This window comes from Euprymna scolopes, chromosome 26 (assembly GCF_053919585.1).
Source record: "Euprymna scolopes isolate OS-2025 chromosome 26, ASM5391958v1, whole genome shotgun sequence".
Classification (NCBI taxonomy): domain Eukaryota; kingdom Metazoa; phylum Mollusca; class Cephalopoda; order Sepiida; family Sepiolidae; genus Euprymna; species Euprymna scolopes.
The window spans coordinates 38,351,877-38,365,734 of NC_136507.1; the positions used below are offsets into that span (position 1 = coordinate 38,351,877).

The window sequence follows — 13,858 nt, forward strand, 5'->3', positions numbered from 1 at the left end:
CCACTTATCAAGGCCCGGAAGCCATACAGGGATAAGGGTTATTGCAAGTAAATTACGTTAGTGTGGAGATTTGATGAAGTGTTTACTTAAGGGGGGGGTCATTAGGAATTTGTTAACGTTGGACTTGAACACATCCAAGTTGTAGTAAAGTGGGAAGCAGGCAGACGGAACATAGTTCCACAGGCGTGCAGTTCTAAGAAAGAAGCTTTGTTCATGGGATCCGCGTTTTGATTTAGGCACAGATAAAGAGTGGGGAAAATTTTTCACAGTGGATTCAGCTAGACGGGTGTTTTTCGTGTTGGCGAGGGGGGACCAAAGATTGGAGTTCAGACGAGCACCTGACATGGAAATAACGATAAAACAAGGATAGGCTCGCAACGTCTCTTCTGTTGGAGAGAGGTTGCAGGTTAGAGAAAAGGGCATCATCCACTAAGCTACGAAGTCTATTTTGTACTCTGCTGGCGTATAAACTAGACATAATAAATTTGTATGTGGCATATTCTGTTGCACTCCTACAGTATTTTTGTCAGGAAAGGCCTTTATTCAATCAAAATATTATATATATATACACGTTTTTTTTTGCAATACTCTAATAGTGTATAGCTTGAGCAATCAATGTCACCACATCTACACATTACTTTTAAGGGGGGAACTATTGTATATTTCATTAAAACCAGAATTATCGTTAACAGATGTGTCTGACAATTTTCTGAATATATATACATACATACATACATATATTTGTATATATGTGTGTGTGTGTGTGTATGTATGTGTGTGCGTGTGTGTTAGTGTGTGTGTGCGTGTATGTGTATGTGTGTGTATGTGTGTGGGTGTGTGTGCATAATACCAGGAAGAGATCATTTATTTGAACTGTGGAGAAATAGAATAACAAAATGTTATTTATTATTTTATTATAATAGTAAAGGAGAAAAAGTAATTGTATTGAAAGATAACGTTTGATTAATAATGAAATTAACACATTTTCCCAATTAGAACAAAGTTGCTGAAGTAAAAAACAACAATTGATTTCGCATAAAAAAAACATTCATAATTGACGTACAAAGATCTCCCGATAAGCTGCCAGTCCAGCCAACTGATGAATCGCTCTAAATAGTTTATATAACGATGTAGTACAGAGAGTTTTATATTGATCCCATCCAATCATTCTTAGTTAGATAGGAGGCTTTACTTTTCGAACAGCTCTTAAGGTCGGATGACCGTGCGCAGTGAGCTTTGTTGGTTAGAGAAAATTTTATTCATAATTGAAAAAATATATTCTAGGGCACAAAAGAGAGCTCCATTTTATGGTTACAACTTCTGTTTTCATAGTTTTTTTTTAATTTTTGGAGTAAAAAATACAAAGTGTCATCGTTTTTATTTTTTAAAATATTGAATGAAAACATTCAATATAATAATAATAATAATAATAATAATAATAATAATAATAATAATAATAATAATAACAATAACAAATAAGTGTCATATCATGCATCCCCCCATAGTTTCACCACCGCTCCTCCCAATAAAAAAGTGACACCAAAGAGCTGAGAAGGGCCAAGAAGGACTGAAAGACAAAGGAGAGGCGCAGCCAGATCGAGTTGGACACGTGCAAAGAAAACTCAAATTCCAGTATAAACCAATGACCACTGCCGTCGAGAAATCAATGGTAAAATAATGGTGCGATGATGCAAATTCATTTGCAAATGCTATCGAAGAAGTGGAGAGAACTGGACGTCTGGGGAGACTTATAGTCACTAAGCCTCCAAAGAACACCGCAGGTTTCCAATCAGATCGTTTATTGACTTGTGTGAAAGCTACATGTGAGCCAATAATAATAATAATAATAATAATAATAATAATAATGATAATAATAATAATAATAATACCTCCAAAAATATGGCACCAGTACCAGAGAAGAATCAAGGGAGTATAAAGACCGAACATAGAGCACTGTCCAGACTCTATTTGACAATGGGGAAGTAAGCTGATGTTTAGTCCCACTCAAATTCTTTTGTAAATGTTATCGAAAGAGGTGGAGAGTACTAGTAATCTGAGGAGACTCTGAGGAGACTTGTTGTCAATCAGCTTTCAGGTAACACCAGAGGTTCACTGGTTGAAAAAGCAGCAAACGTTCAAAAGCTATTGGATTACATGTAATATATTTCCTTCTGACTTATAGTAGTAGTAGTAGTAGTAGTAGTAATAATAATAATAATAATAATCATCATCATCATCATTATTATTATTATTATTATTATTATTATTATCAATTATCATTATTATTATTATTATTATTATTATTATTATTATTATTTGTAATATTCTATTTATTTATTCCTTAACGGTTCGCTTAGAAACTAGCCAAATAAAATTAAAAAGGAAAACCTGCTTTAAAAGCAATAAATTTCAGAATAATTTGCTTTTTAAAAATCTAACAACTGCTGAAAGAAAAAAAAACATGCGTTTGGTTGCAAACACGCAAATAGATTCAATGTAAAGAATGCGGGACTTTACACCAATTGACCCGGATATAAGCGGTCTTTTATGTTGAAAAGAAATGGCTGCAAAAGTTCAAAGGAGGTGCTGAGCTGATGCCGTAAACTAATTATTGTCTCGTACAATCTGTGTGTACTATTTTTATTGAACTATGTAACACAATGAAACAATCTAGATAATTATTAATGCTAAAAAATTTGGTTAAATTTTTTAATACATTCTACTAAAACAAAAAGCAATACTCGAGCCATGTACTCGGAGATAAAACTGAAACGCACTGTCCATGTTGATGTAATAAAAAAGATTCAATGTTATTATATTATTTGTCTTGAACGATGGAGCAAAATTCTGATTCAAGAAGTTTTCGTCGAAATCTATTCAGGCAGAGACATATATATATATATATATATATATATATATATATATATATATATATATATATATATATATATATATAATAAATAAAAAAATATTATATATACGTCCAAACTAATTACTAATTAGATTATAATATAGCTTCGAGACTAAGCCATCATTAACCGAATCTATCGTTTGAAAAAACAACAACATATATATATATATATATATATATATATATATATATATATATATATATATATATATAGTTATATATATATATATATATATATATCGAGAACGTTGATATAACCATTGATGACCTGAAGGCTAGCATACGAAGAATGACAAACTGGAAGGCACCTGGTCCAGATGGAGTGATGTGTTTCTGGTTAAAACAGTTCAATACCTCTATTCTCCTATATCTGCCTCCCTGCAAAGGGGCGTACACACGGGAGATGCCCCTGATTGGCTAGTTGGAAGGGCGACATTGATTTGGAAGGGTAATGCAAAGTGAACAGCTGCCAGCAATTTCAGGCCAATTACATGCCTACCACTAATGTGCAAACTGTTAACTAGAATCTTTGCAGAAAAAAGTTTATGAACATCTTGTGAGGAATTGTGTAGCATGGATCGATTGGGGAAAGGCTTGCGATATGGTCCCTCATTCATAAATCCGTGTAACAATGAATCTTGCTGGGAATGTGATAAGGCTTTTGGAAACAAGTATGGCCCAATGAAAATCGATGCTGACAGCAAACTGAGAGGGGCTGATTCAGGTTGACATTAAATGTGTAATATTCCAAGGACATTTCTTACCTCCACTTCATTTTGTAATGATAATGATACCACTGAGCATCCTCTTGAAGAGAGAGAGAGAGAGATAACCACTGAGGTATAACGTTAGATCTGGTGGCAGACGCCTCTATCATCTACTGTTCATTGATGATTTGAAGATATTCGGGAGAAATGAGAAGGGAATGGAGAAAGTGGTAGATTTTGTAGGGGCATACTCGGAAGACATATCTCTTATTCTCTATTTTCTACATATTTTACCGATATTCTTCCAGCTATTTCTTGGCGAATTATAAATTTTGATGAACAATGGTTGCAAGTATTGCATTTCTCAAGGTGATAACCTACGTGTGTGCAGCATATAGAATTAATTTCTTAATTAGGTACCCTTCCAATTATCAAACAAATATGGCAGTAACCACATAATTTATCACACCAGTGGAAGCAAGAACTGTGCGTTTTTCCCGATTTGATATATAAAGAAAAAATCAGACTTCAGTGTTTTTTTATAAATATTCCTTGGCCCCTTGAAGGCATTATAAATTCAGATTACCGTCTGCTCCGAACAAGGATCTCTCTTCAACTGTCCTCAACGCTCCTGTTTCGTCATGTCCTAACACAAAACTCTTTTTCCACTGCCCTCCAACGTTGCGAAAAAGAGTTTTAACCGTCGGAAAACAGACAGTCGTAAAAATAGACCGTCGTAAAAACGTCACAAAACAATAGTCTTCAAAGCGCCCTGCACCGTAATAAATACTCATTTACTGTCCTAAAGACATTTTATGCCCTAATTAGAAGCCGAACTTAGCGGTATTTTCTTCTGCGCTAAAGAACAAATTCTATTTTCTACTGACAAAAAATGTTCTCAGATTCTTCACGTACTCAGTGTTAAAGAGATTAAAAAGAACTAATATATGAAGAGCAAATCTTTGCCACTGGAATAGAGGAGGCGTTTCTGTCTTAGCAAATCTCCTGAGGAAAAATGAAACAAAAATATAAAAAACACCATATATATATATATATATATATATATATATATATATATATATATATATATATATATATATGTATACACACACACACATATGTATATATATATATATATATATATATATATATATATATATATATATAGGAGCATGAAGTGTAATATGGTAATGCTTAAGCATGGAAAAATAAAGAACTAGTTGTTAAAACTGAAAAAGAAAAAGACAAGATGTTTTAGTAAACAGATATTTAACAAATATGACTTAAAATATTGCAGCATTAAAAATTGATTGTATAATGTTATAAATTGCATTAAAAAAATCTTAATTCCGCAATATTTTAAGTTATAAATTCTTTGTTCTTTTCGTTTCCAATTCAAACAAATAGTTATTTACTTTTCCATGTTTAAGCTTAACCATATTAATTTTCATACTCGAATTTTTAGTCGCGTGCAAACGACTCTATAAGTCATTCCGTCGGCCCGTCAGTCGGTCTGTCGGTCGGTCTGTCGGTCTGTCCGTAACACTTTTGTGCTTGGCCTTTTTGGTTAAGATCAAAGGTATGTTCTTAATAGATGTTGTTCTTGCTTTTTAAGCTTTTCTTGGCATTTTAGCCAAGATCAAAGTTTAGTATCTGTTCCGGCAGACCATATGATGTGGCAACCCACATATAAGACCGTGATCAATGTAGGGGGAACCATTCATACCAATTGTCACTATCCAGGTCCTCTACACCCCGGGGAGTTTGTTCCCATTTCCCCTCCACTCCTCACATTAAAAATCGGCATTGTGCCTAATTGTCGCGGTGGGGGGAATAAATAAATACAGCTTTTCTTGGCCTTTTGGCCAAAATCAAAGTGTAGTATCTGTTCTTACTACATGCTGTACTTATTGTGATATAAAGTGGTGAATCACTTTTCTGCATTATTTTAATGTAAAATGCTCACACACTGTACAACCAGTCAGTTTCAAACCCACTCAAGTCATTCTCCAGATCATTCAAGTTGTTTGTGAAGGATTCCAGTTATTTTTAAGCATTCAACTCATTCTTAAGGTCATTCAATTCATCCTTAAGTTCATTAAAGTCATTCTAAGTCATTTACTTTTTATTTATTTAAGTCATTTCAGCCCTTTTTTTTCGGTCATTTTACTTTATCTTAAAGAATTTCATGTCAATCCTATATTCACGCATTCATTCATTACACGAGAGCACGCGACTAATGGCCATCGGCCTTGTTCTATTGTAATCTATAACTTTTTTCAGGATTCCAATGTTTACTTGTTCTTTGTTTAATTCCAGTCTTATTTTTCTCCCCCATAAACACACATGTAATAACAATATACGGCACTCGTCAGCTTTCAATAAAATTTCCCAATTATCTCCTTTTTATGCTTTCATTCTCTCTGTTTCACTTGTTACTTCTCTTTTCGAATGATTAGTCGCTGATTCCATGTGGTTGTTAGTGAAACCAGTCATAAAAAACGTCGTTCACTTCCTGACATATTTTCATGATTTTTAATGCAAGTAAATTCATTATAACTTTTGTTTTACTGAACGAAAATTGTATTTTTTCTCACAATATAGCCCAGATGATGATCTATAAACTGCAATAATTGTTTGAAATTTGGTCGAAAAATAAGTGAGTGGCGGAGCGTGAAAGCGTTATAAATTACTAAAACTTCCACTAAACCATATATTCAAACACTATCGTGTTTGATATGTATATATATATAAATATATATATTTATATATTTATATATATATATTTATATATATACATTTATATATACATTTATATATATATATATATATATATATATGACAGCCCAATTTAAGAAACTCATTTCTAATCGTTGAGCACTTTCAGTTTAATTAAGTCGGTCAATTTAGTTCTTATGCATAGATCATCGTATAACGATTAGATCACTGTCTGACTGACGAAAAATATATATAAAATTAAAAATGTTTAAATTCAACGTTATTTCACGCGGTTAATGGTAACCGAATGGATACGGTGTTTGCTAATCGAGCCGGAGATGACTCGTGTTGCCGAGTTCGAATCTGTCGACTGGTGTTAATCGTTACACCCTGCACTGCGGATTCCCGAAAGGATGAAACGCTAGTGCCTATAGGTATTTTATTATCATAGTAAAACACACACACGCATATATATATATATATATATATGCATATATATATATACACAAATATATATATATATGTATATATATATAATGATAACTAAATTATGAAAAATAAGTATATTTAAATTTATTACATTAGCAGAAGAATAAGGAAAAGTTAAAATACATTTACGAAAAAAAAACAATTATTAGACAATGGCATTTCGAAGATAAATGTTTGCATAGAAAGTAGAGGCTAATTAGAAAGCACTTTAAAAGAAAATTAAGGAATATTGGCAGGATTAGAAAATCCCAAATCGGAAGAGATTTTTTTACCAGATCAAGATCAGTAAACGGCGGAATAAATTTTAAAATAATGGCATTATTCTTTCATGAATAGTTCTGCGCTACGAATCAAGTGCTGTCAATTATTTGCGATCTTAATATACTTAAAGAAATAAACTGTCAGATGCGCAACACCTTTAAATTTGTATTATGGACTTTTGTTATATATATATATATATATATATATATATATATATATATATATATATATATATATATATATATAATCTTCTGAAGAAAATTATCTTACAATCAACTGGTATGGAAACCTGTGATTATAAGTTTTACAAGATATGACTGGCATTAATATTCTATAGGTAGTAACCTACCTAAATAAAAATTGTCTGATATACAATATAGAACAAATAAATCAAATTTTAATCATTCAAAGAATTTAAACCATTATATAAACAAAGAAAATTACTTCAGGGAAATGCCTACTTCGGCCATTACATTGGAGTATGGACTACTCAAAATACAATTTGGATCATTTTACAACACTGCTACCAAAGACATTCACTTCGGATTTTACCATGCAATTTGGCTGTGAATTTCTATATCCTTTTCATTAACTGCCCTTACTCTATGACATTTAAATACTTAAACAACTTATACTTGTGATTTTCCATGTTTCACTGACTTTAGAAAATAACGTGTAAAGCAGTGTAACTATTTGCTAATATTTTCTCCGCTAAAGAGATGGTAGACATCGAACTCCTATAGGATAAGGAGTTATAATATTTCAAATGTATTCTTTGTCTTGCATAGAATAATAAAAATCTATTGATTTGAAATTCAAACATTTCACGTCATAATTTTTTAAATTCATTGAATGAGTAACATTTGATATATATATATATATATATATATATATATATATATATATATATATAATTTTTGTGTACTTTACAGGTTGTTTTTCTCGTTACCTTCACAGTCCGCAGTTTTCCATCTTGGTTTTGATATGCTTGATTTTATGAATATGACAGCATTAATTGAATTGAAATGGAAAACTCGCTGATACAATATGTCTACTCTCAGGAGACTCTTTCTGATAAACATTAAGTTTGCATCTCGTAACGATAACATTTCATAACGTATATGAACTATTGCCAGAAACGCTGCTTTGTTATAAAATAAAATATAGAAATAAATTATCCGGCTTAACGCGAAAACACTATATCAGGGCCATTTCTATCTTGTTATTTTTATTTGGATAAAGAGATTGGTTTCTTTCCTTGAAACAGTGGAGCATTGAATTTATCTCTGTTATTGCGTCGGTTTTCTCCAATGAAAATATTTGGCATTCTAAACTAACGATTTTGGTAAGCTAATCACTTTATATACGCATAATGGAAACGTCCGAGAGAGCAGTATAGATAGAAAATTAAGCCAAATAAATAAGAAATCTTGATCATTACGGGAGAGGATTATAATAGGGAACGAGGTTGCTAGTTACATCTAATACATCTAAAACCAACCTTCTATTTTTACATCATCAACACTCTGATCCCCATCTGGCATCGATTGAAATGAATGGCTCTCGTCTTGGGGATGTTCCGTGTTTTGACAAGCTCTGAGCTTGACCTTTACTCCTGAGTTTAAACGGAGCATATACATAAAATCCATTGACAAGGCCGATGGAAAAATGATGGGATCTTTCTGTCGATCCATTAGATATCTCACTGCAAATGCTATTCTCTATAAGGGCCAGGTACGTCCAAGGATGGAGTACTGACGCCACATTTGGGCAGGAGCTGCTACAAATAACTTGCTATGCCTTGATAGAGTTTAAAATAGATTCGTAGCCTTGTGGAGATTGCCCGTTTCTCTTCCCTGCAACGAGCTCCTTACAGAAGAGATGTTACGACTCTTTATCTGCCTTATATTTATTTTCATGGCAAGTGGTCGTCTGATCTCCGATCTATGGTCGTCTTCGCCAAACTTTAATCAGAAGCACTCGTCTAGCTGAAAACACTATCAATAAATTACCCCATGCTTTGTTTGTGCACTAACCTAAACGTATATTCCATGAAAATAGGTTATTTCTTAGAACTCCACGCCTGCTTGCTTTCTAGCTGACTACAATATTATTGTATGCAAGTTCAAGTTCTTGAGGAACCGTTCCAATGAACAAATTTACCGAATTTCGATTATTAACGATTGCTATATTGTCTAATTGACTACGGTACACTCTTTAACCCTTACCCTTGAGTGGCCACTGGACCTTGGTAAGTGGTGATGCATATGTAATTTAAAAAAAAATAACGATGTGTAGATTAGGATTGCGGTTACGCAGACATTTATAATGCGTCTGCGATTGATATGATTTATATAAGCTCAATTAAAATGTTTAATTTTTAAGCAGTCACTTTGTATTTAAAAGAAGAGTGATGATTCAAAACTGCATCAAAACTATGTTCAACTTTATGACAGAAATCCACATCAACGAAGGTAAACGAAAGAACAGATTTGACAATTGAAACCATTAGACCATAGACTCTCAACCTGGGGGCCATGGCCCCCAAGGGGGCCATGGCAATAATTTAGGGGGGCCATGGTGGAATTTTCTTTTTTAATTGATTAAGTTGACAATAAAATTTTGTTACCTACATAATATTGTTACGAATGTGTGTGTACGTGTGTATGTATGTATGTGTGTATGTATGTGGGAGAGAGGTGATCGAATTATCTCAGTGTGGCCTTGGATATCAGCACGTAAACATGTGGGTATAATTGATTCTGAACCATACTGTATACTGTTTTACTTATTTTGTTCGACAATTATAAATGCGGTCGCTGTTTTCGTGTGTGAAATATTTGTGCACTTCCTTTATTATTTTCTTATTTTTTGGTATCATTGTATTCATGCTCATTCCCTACTCAGGTATTCCTGCTTTTTTTTTTTAGTGCTAATATTGATGTGACTCGCTATTCTTCTCATAATTTCAATTGGGGCAGTGCTTGTCAAAGGAGGTGTGTTCTTGCTGTAGAAAGTACATTTCAGCTTGCTAGGTTGAGTGTGAATGTTTATCATCTTTACTCTCTCTGTGTATGTTTGTGTATGACTGTGTGTGTGCTTAATGTGTGAGTCCATGGATGTATTATGTATGTGGATATTTGTGTGTTTGTCATTTTATCACTTGTCCTATTAATCTGTCCTTCATTATCATTCTTTTGTCTTATCACTTAATGTTTGTTCTGATGGTCTGTCTTCTTTATTTTCCCTAGATTTGCGATGGCTACTAGTGTTACTAAGAAGCGGAAGTACAGTGAAGAGTACATTAGCTACGGATTTACATCAATTCTCGCTGATGGCATCGAGAAACCTCAGTGTGTACTGTGCTTCAAAGTGTTGGGGAACGATTCTATGAGACCTAGTAAGTTGAAGCATCATTTGCAGACCATCCATCCACAGTATGCTGAAAAAGACCCCGATTTCTTCAGGCGCCATGAAAGTAGTTTCGGAAAACAGAAACTGGATGCAACTGGTGCTTTCCAACAACAGACCTCAAGTGTAGTTGAGGCATCATACGAGGTTGCCCTTGAAATAGCGAAGCAAAAGAAGCCCCACACAATTAGTGAAACCTTAATTAAGCCATGTACTTTAAAGATTGTCAAGCGTGTTCTTGGAGATGCAAATGAACGTAAAATTCAACAAATTTCCTTGTCAAACGACACAGTGAAGCGGAGAATTAATGAAATGTCAGATGACATAAAGGAAAAAGTGATACAGGAGATCAAATCGTCTCCAGCTGGTATGTTTGCAATACAACTGGATGAGTCAACGGATGTGAGTTCGTGTGCACAGCTACTCGTGTTTGTTAGGTATATTTTCTTGTGTGATATCAAGGAAGAATATCTGTTATGTACACAGCTTGAGACCACCACAACAGCTGAAGATGTGATGGAAAAGCTATCTTCTTTCTTCAAAGCTAACAGGATCCCATGGGAAAATTGTTGTGGAGTCTGTACAGACGGGGCTCCAGCGATGCTGGGATCAAAATCAGGGTTCCAGAAACGTGTCAAGGAAGTAGCTCCGAATGCCAAGGGGGTTCATTGTATGATCCATCGTTTTTCACTGGCGTCGAAAACCCTCCCTGATGAACTTTGCAAGATCCTGGAGGCAGTGGTCAAATGCGTCAACTTTGTAAAAGCTGGAGCTCTGAACTCTCGCCTTTTCCAGAACCTCTGTAGAGACATGGATTCGGAGCATGAAGCTCTCCTCTTTTACTCCAAAGTGCGCTGGCTTTCCAAGGGCAATGTTGTGAATCGAGTGTTTGAACTTCGGGGGGAGCTAAAATTGTTCCTGGAAATGCAAGGGAAAGATGATCTGTTGAGTCACTTCAATGAGGTTTTGTGGGAGCCACGTCTTGCATATTTAGCAGATATATTTGAGCAGCTAAATAGGTTGAATCTGAAACTACAGGGCAAGGAAAGAAATGTGTTTCACCTGATGGACTGTCTTCGTGGATTTCTTGCCAAGCTCCAGAATTGGCAAAGGAAAGTCGGTGCCGGGAATGTTGTCATGTTTGAAAACCTTTCAGCTGTCCTTGACGAGAATGAAGAAGATAGTCTGCTTGACTCATTACTTAAAACTGAAATCACCCAGCATCTGAGATCCTTGGAAAGTGAACTTAATATGTACTTCCCAGAATTCGAGGAGGAAGAAGGGAAGTTGGTAAGGAATCCATTCTCTGGCACTCTTGATATTACTACCATTCCCAGTGATGTTCAGGACGAGTTCCTTGATCTCAAACATGATTCTGCTGCCAAAGATCTCTATGAAGAAAAATCTCTGAATGTATTCTGGTGTTCGATGCATCAGTCATATCCAAAAGTCAGTGAGATTGCACTTCGACTACTCTTGCCTTTTTCAACTACCTATTTATGTGAGTCTGGTTTCTCCACCCTTCTACAAATCAAGAATAAGAGCCGCAACCGATTGGATGTGGACCCCGACATGAGATGTGCATTGTCAGTGACACAACCCCGGATTCGTCAACTGACTGAAAAGAAACAATATCAGCCTTCCCACTGATGTGTGATAAAGTATGCAGAGGTTAATTGAACTTTCTCCCATCCAAATCAAATTTGCTATTGTCTGCTAGTCTTTTGTAGTCTAGTGATGTAAGTTAAGCATATCACAGAAATCTATCAATATAAGATAATTATGACTGTAAACTTTGTAATAAAGCAAGGGTGTTCTCTTCATCAACATTTTATTTATTCTTTTTTTTCTGCGCTTTTTTTGGCAGGGTGGGATTTGGGAGAAAAATGAAGGGGAGCCACACGAATGTTGAGAATTCATGAAGGGGGGAATGGAGTGAAAAAGGTTGAGAACCACTGCATTAGACATTCGATGCTTTTTACTTCTTGCTTTGTAGTAAAAGTTTATTGTAATAATACGCTGATTACGTCCAAAAAGAGTTCCAAACGGACTTCTAAACCTAGTAAATGATCCAGGTTCTCTTTTCTGAAACCTCTTTCAAACAGAGGTATCATTGTGATCCCCCTTTGGTCTATCCTTTTTTATGTCAAGTGCCCGATTTTACTTTAATCTATACCCTCCTTTCAGAATATTCACAAAACATACACGACTAACTGCAACTGCAATATATGTTTTCCGCCACTCACTATCTGTGTCTTAATCTAAATGCAGATTCCATGAACTAAGTTTTTTTCTTAGGACTGCCCGCATGTGGAACACTGTAGCACTGGCCTGTTTCTCTGTTTAATACAACATATTAGCCGTCAAATCCAATGAAAACAATTTCTTGTTCAGCCGGCCCCATAAATAATCAAATTCTACAAGGCCCTGAATATGACCTAAAACTATATCCGATGGTGAGGCCCCACCTTGCGGGCTTTGGGGAGTGTGGAGCCACCCTTTAATTGTCATTGCTCCCAGGTCCACTCTGACCCGGAGTGGTAATACCTGTTAGGGTCCCAACTATGGGTTAAAAAGAATCTGGTGTAAAAAAAAATACACTCCTTTAAAAATCGTTCCTCAAAATAACTAGATTCGGCATTAAATAACCTGAAAAAGGTTGATATGCTGTAAAACAAAAACAACCAACCAACCAACTTATCCAAATTCTACAAAAGTTACAACATTAACAATTATTAAACTATAACTTTTATCCTCGCCTAGTCTTTTAGCAGTGACAAGAGGCGACCCCCCTCCGCAAAAAAGAGAGATGTAATAAATCGTAAGCAAAAAAATATTTTTAATTTTTATTTCTTTTCTTCCTCTTTGCAATCTACTGAAGTTTATGGAAATGCAAAACAAAGTATAAAAACGTAACAAAAGGAACACTCGTATCCGATAGCGGCAAATGAAACTTGGACATAAATGCAATTGCTAACCATACATCTAGCCTGGCGATTTCTCTGTTGAAATAAAACATGTGCACATTTGATCACGTACTAAACAGATATATATTTTCATAAGATAAATACTATGTTCTACTTATTGCGAATGTTAAAGTAAAGACTGAAAATATATAAAGCCAAGATATTATATGATTTCATGTATGCGTATATAGTCAGCCACATGATGACAGCTCATCAGTACGGTTAGACACGCATTACTAACCAGGAATTGAACCTTAAACCGTCCAGTATATATTGTCAGTTCAAACCTCGGGCCTATGCCCGTAAAGTACGTCATTAAATGTCAATTTAAGGAGACATTCCCCCACCAATATAGAATGTTAGAGCAGTTTGTTTAGTTAAATACAAACAGCGAA

General features: G+C 34.7%; 1 pseudogene; it reads left to right on the forward strand.

Moving 5' to 3' along the window:
• The first annotated feature begins 5,461 nt into the window (after nt 1–5,461).
• On the forward strand, nt 5,462–5,589 carry LOC145248497 (U2 spliceosomal RNA; annotated as a pseudogene).
• Nucleotides 5,590–13,858: the final 8,269 nt, after the last annotated feature.